Genomic DNA, 6,301 nt, shown 5'->3' with positions numbered 1-6,301 from the left:
AACAATTTAAAGGTTGATAGGCTTTAACACTCACCTAGACCAACATTTATTACGAGAATGAGAGAATTATAAGAGAGCAATCGCAAATTGTTGATCTGTGCCAATATAGATAATATGGATGTAACATGATGTGTCTGTTGCTTTACCATTATGGCATTAATTATGCTAATAAAGGACTTTTTTGGGCGTTAAATAATGCGTTCTAACATTTATTATATTTCAACATTTAACCACATCATGCATTTAGTCCAAAATTATATTTTGTTAGGTGAAACACTGTGACTGGGTGTATGTCTGGGTTGTGATTTGATCTTTGATTTTAATTTGTGCAATAGCGCCATCTTGTGTAAGAGATTGATGCTTATGCCACAAAATGACCCACTTTATATGTTCACAACTCCTGACATGCACGAAATGCACACGTATGAGATATGGCTTAACAATAAATAGATGGACAGGAAACGATTACCAGATAATGAAAGCAAGCTACATGACAAATGCATAGAAGTTTTTAATGTTCTAAATGTTCTAATATAAAATAAACTTATAGGTATTATTAAAGTATGTGTTAATTTATTAAAAGTGTGTGCTATATATTTCAACTTTATTATAAATATTTATTTGTGAATATTGAAACACACGTCGTAGACGTACATGTTTTTTTTTAATTTTATGATCTTGTCATGTGTTTAGTCACCAGTAGAGGTCGCTATGTGCATTTTCAAAGTATTTAAACATATAGCAAACTATCTGGAAAACAAACAAAATCCAACAGCCACAATGTACTGTAAGCAAAATGAAAAGTGTTTATTCTCTAGTGCCAACTTTCAGATAAACTTTGCATGACAGGTTAGACGACACCTACCGGTTATTTGTGCAAACCTATGGCATAATTGGTGGGTGTTAACTGAGCCTCCATCCTGTTGCCATAGAGGATCTCCAACAGGATACATGTTTTGGTGTTCACCTGATCAAATATATGCTCTCTAGCACCTGATTACAGTTTGTCATGCAGTGGAAATGTGCAGTCCTGAGAGAAAACAACAACATCAAAACCCTTGACTTACACTTATTAAAACCTACTGGGTTAACCTTTACTGATCACCTCTTTCATGTACTAATAGGTAAACTAAAACTCTATCCAACATGACAAAAAACATTTGTTGTTTCATGTGCTGGCAGCTTTTTCTCCTGTTTCTCCTAAAGCACACAAAAGTACATTATATCCATAAAAATAAGTTGCATGTCAAAGCCCCAGGGCATCTGCTGCCAACATCACAACAATTTATAATATTATAATATATAATCATTAAAATAATATAAAATAATATTATAATATAATAATATTATTTATTGCTGTAATTGCATGTTGTTCTGATTTAACACAAAATGTAATTTATTTGTCTGTACTCTTTTGTTGTTTTTCTGTTTATGATGATGTGGGATCATCTTCTCATCTAGTGTACAGAATCCATCCAACAAACCATTCGCTCATAAAAATAAATCCCATTGGATTGACGAGCTATGATGAATGGGTTTTATCTGCACAGAACACTCCTTCACATGTTTAAAAGACACGGCATGAACGGCTCAGCTACTGTATGATTTCTCTCTTCTAGTTTGTCTTAATTCTTAATCTGAGGGCAAGGCAAGCTGTCTATAGGGGATTTGTACAGCTGTCAATTAAAATCCCTTGACACAACTCCCCCCATCAGATTTTTTTTCTTTATTTTGCACATTTCTGTTTTTAGCTGTCTCTGTTTTCATGAGGAGAGAGAGAGACTTTATCAAAGCTGGGTTATTTTCAACACAGCGTTGGGTCAAAAAGAGACAAACCTAAGCCATTGTGTTGTAATTTAACCTATGCTGGGTTGTTTTAACCCATTGTTGAGTCAAATATAAAAAAAAATCTCTGCTAATTTTGGATCCACCGCTGGGTTGAAAATAACCAGTATTTTTTGTAATCATGCATTTTAAATGTTTCTGGTTTTGATGCGTATTATGTTTACAAGATGATATTATAATGTTAAAACGCTTTCTAAATTCAGATTATTTTTTACAATTTTTTTCTTTTAAAAATAGGCTGGAGCCTATTATTATTATTATTATTATTATTATTATTATTATTATTATTATTATTATTATTATTATTATTATTATTATTATTTTAAGCTTATAACCACACAGCCCACTTATAATCCAATCAAACAGAAAGGAACATTAAGCTCCACCCTATACAGTATTTCCAACTTTCATCCAAAAAAGACTTTAAGAGTGTTTGATACAACTTAGACACTGATATTTAAAAAACATTTTGTAACATGAGGATGAAAATTAAAATAAACAGAATATTCGATTAATAATTTAATGAGTTAAAAAGCACCACAGCGAAAAAAATTGATTGTTATTATAAAATAACATGCATGAAAAATCATTGTATCTGCATGAATTTTTATTACCAGCACAATAAAATATTGGATGTATTGCCACCAACATGAAATCTGTCACAAAAATACAGCACTGAAGAGATGTTTTATTGGTTCATGTATTGATATTATTGGTTATTCTTTTCATCACCACCCACATGGCCTTGGTAACATCATCAGATTTTTTTGGAGTGGATGCATTGGGCAGCGCTGTGTTCCTCCAGGTGAGCAGATGTGCTGTACACGAGTTTTCCTACTGCTGTTAAAACAACAAAGTTTAAATTCAGAGCAGGAATTTTCCTTTCGTTGAGTTACTGAGAAGATGAATCAACGGCCTGTCTGCACAGAAGGGTTTAACCCATTCATAGATGACAGGAACAGGCAGGACGCCCAGCGATGACATCATCTGCCATCTCATTCTTCAGAAAGGCTGCCGGTTTATATAATACTCACATCAGACACAATAAACCATCACAGCTCCAAACAAAAACAACATACAAGACTGAAATGGAGATAAAAAAATTTAAATGTTTGCAACATTTTATAGATAACAATAAATATAAAGAGTATGAAAGGCTGTAACTATGGGACTGTTGGTATGATTGTCTTGACTAAGATTTGTGATCATCATCACAAGCCAAACAGATATTTGATTAGATATTGTCATAACTTAAATGTGAAAGCATGAATTATTAATCAGTCATGGGAGAAAACAAAAAATGTAATAATAATTATATTGTTTAAAAATTTGTGCTTTAACCCTAAAAATATTTGATACAAAAGAGCAAAGATGAAATGAGTTCCTTTAACAAAGATATTTGTGTTGTTGAAGTGAGATGACAGCCTGATGTTGTGTTTTGTCATCATATGCCCTCACATCACTGTAGATCCACTGTCAGACTCGCTTACCTTCATCCAAGTGCACTTAAACTAAACCTTACACCCCCCCCCTCTCTCTGAGAGCATGATGGTCTCTGTTAGTCATCGGCTCCTCTCGTCCCTTCAGGTGCTTCAAGAGCTGCTATTTCATTCTTTCATCTTTTGAAGTGTTTTTAAAAGCTAGCCCCATATTACGAGGAATCACATTCTTATTGTTGCTTTGAGATAAAAAGAAGTTGTATAATAAAAAACAACATATTGTGGCATCCAGCATACGAGTTTTATCATGGTAAGAACAGCGGCTTCGCTAACACCTGTGCTCAATTGTTACAGATTTTAACACAAGTAGGTCCTCAAAAAGCCTCTCCAATCACAAACTCTTAAAGGTGCAGTGTGTACATTTTAGCGGCATCTAGTGGTGAGGTTGGGAATTGCAACCAACGGCTCAGTCCACTGCTCACCTCTCGCTTTTGAAACACATAGAGAGGCTACGGTATCCGCCACCAGACAAACGTGTGATCGTCGGAGAAAACTAAGTAAAAAAATGTTGCCTGTTAAGGGCTTCTGTAGAAACATGGTGGCACAAAATGGTGATTTCCATGTAAGGGGACCCTCGCTGTATGTAGATAAAAACGTCTCATTCTAAGGTAATAAAAACATAACGGTTCATTATAAAAGGTCTTTATAAACTGATGATAATACAGTTTTTAATATTATTTAGCATTTCTGTCAAGTAGGAGTGTAACGATTAACTGTGCAAATGCGTGTTTTCTCAATGAATGAATTTGAATGAACTATGGTGAAATCCAGGCACATCCGAACGCCAGGGGGCGCTCCCGTGCAGAAATTCCCTTTGTGCCACAGAAGAAGTAGCATTACGAATGCTATTCCAGGAAATGTCTACAGGAATATTTATATCGCTGTTCTTCAAATAGTTTCAGGTATTTTCATGATAAAGAATATTTTGAATGATTGTGTTTGACGAGTGTTGCTTTTTTACGTTATGATTTTAGATTGATAAGGACTTCCTACTGACCAAATGCCGTAGTACACGCACAAGCTGTGCATGAAACAAAGAATCGATTTCAGACAGGCATTTTTAATGGGACACACGGTTGAATCGTTACATCCCTACTGTCAAGAGATCCTTTTAAAAATTACACACTGCACCTTTAACACCAAATTGGACCAATAACATTTTACCTGAAATCATAACCTAGACTACGTAATTAGAATTTATTCTTAAAGTTAATTTTTTTACAATAGTACATCTCAATATTATAAAAATCATAATTTCTTGCAGGTACGTTGGGAAATATTATTAAAATGTCATCACTGCAGGTCAAGTGGACTCGTGAGAACCATGAAACACATGACCCCGATGCACGTGGTGTCGCTCTAGAGAACGTGACAATAATTGACTAATTATGCTGTGATAGGGTTCTTTACACCAGTGGTTCCCAAACTTTTTCAGCGTTCGCCCCCCCTTGTGTGCGGTGCATTCCTTCGCGGCCCCCCAAAGAAAATTTGTGACAAAAAACTGTTCTAAAACTCAACATTTTAATAATAAAAAAAAACCATAAAATTATACAAAAAAAGTGCTTTTGGTTAGTAGCCTTTTGTCATTAATTACACAGAATTCATGATAAATTAATGTATTTCATAAAATGTCATAAAACTGCTTGAAAACCACTGCTTTACACTACACCTTAAATAAAATAATAATTCAATGATTTGGTTTTATGGGATGAGTGAGAGACTCTGAATTGAATGTTTCTTATGGACCTTTCCTCTCCGATCTGATCAGCTGAATTCTTCCAGTGCAATCCGAGAGGTGCTCACCAGGGTCCTCCACATCATCAACGCTGGTTGTTAGTGGTTACCTGTTGTTATGGTTACCGTGTCCCTCGCTCCAGGCAACAAAAGCTCCCCAGAGCTCGATGTAAGCGCTGAGACGGTACATGTGCATCTTCACACACATGGAGATGGGGAGACTCATCAATAAAAGAGTTCTTTGCATGCAGCGTTGCAATAGAAGAACCGTTTTTGGGTCACAAAAGAGCCGTTTGGTCAAAGCTTTTGAAAAATTACATTTTTTTATAAAAGCTTTGAAGGTGAAGTGATTGTCAAGTATGATAACCAATACTTGAAATCTGGCACGTTCATTTAATTCATCCCAGTGAGTATGGGTTAAACACAGAAGTTACACATTTGAGTTTTTCCAAAAAAGAACCATTTGTGGATGTTAAAGGTTCTTTATGGAACCATACAGCCCAACAATTACTCTTCAAAACCTTTATTTGTAATTAACAAATATTACAACCATATTATAATGTGATCTCACTTGCACAGTTATTACAAATTAATGTGTAAAATGGCCCAGTATGTCCCTTCAAATAGCATCAGAGATTATTCTGTAAAAATTAAACAAAAAATGAACAAACACAAATATGTAAATACATATAAAAAGCGACAGTCATGTTTCCATCATACCAAAAGTCTTAATTCACTTGCATTTCAGTGCAGGCGCAGACTGGCATCATTGCTTTAGGGGTCCTCTCATGGCTGTTATACTTTATGTGCACATCAAGTCACTCAGATTACAATCTCACACAAAACCCGTGCAGCCGAGGGCATCTGATCCAGAACCTCTCCCGTCAAAAGAAAAGAGTTTCTATGAATCTGTGGTAACTTATTGTTCGTGCAAAATGCCTACAAGCAGTGAATACAGCTTTGAAGCTTTGTGGTGCCAGAAGATTGTATGCTTGTTGTAGCTGGACTGCAGGCAAACATTCACACAAAAAACCAAACAACTATACAAAACAAAACCAATATTATGAAATACACAACCTACATTATGTAAATGACTTGTTCTAATGTAACAGTGTCAGCAGTGGACGTATCATCATTTTGTCGGTTAAGGATGATCTCACAAAAGTCCAATAATGCATGCAAACCCATGGTGTTAACTCCAACTGATCAGAGATAAGCTCAGT

This window comes from Misgurnus anguillicaudatus, chromosome 1 (genome assembly GCF_027580225.2).
Source record: "Misgurnus anguillicaudatus chromosome 1, ASM2758022v2, whole genome shotgun sequence".
Lineage (NCBI taxonomy): Eukaryota > Metazoa > Chordata > Actinopteri > Cypriniformes > Cobitidae > Misgurnus > Misgurnus anguillicaudatus.
Note: the sequence above shows the minus strand (reverse complement) of the source record.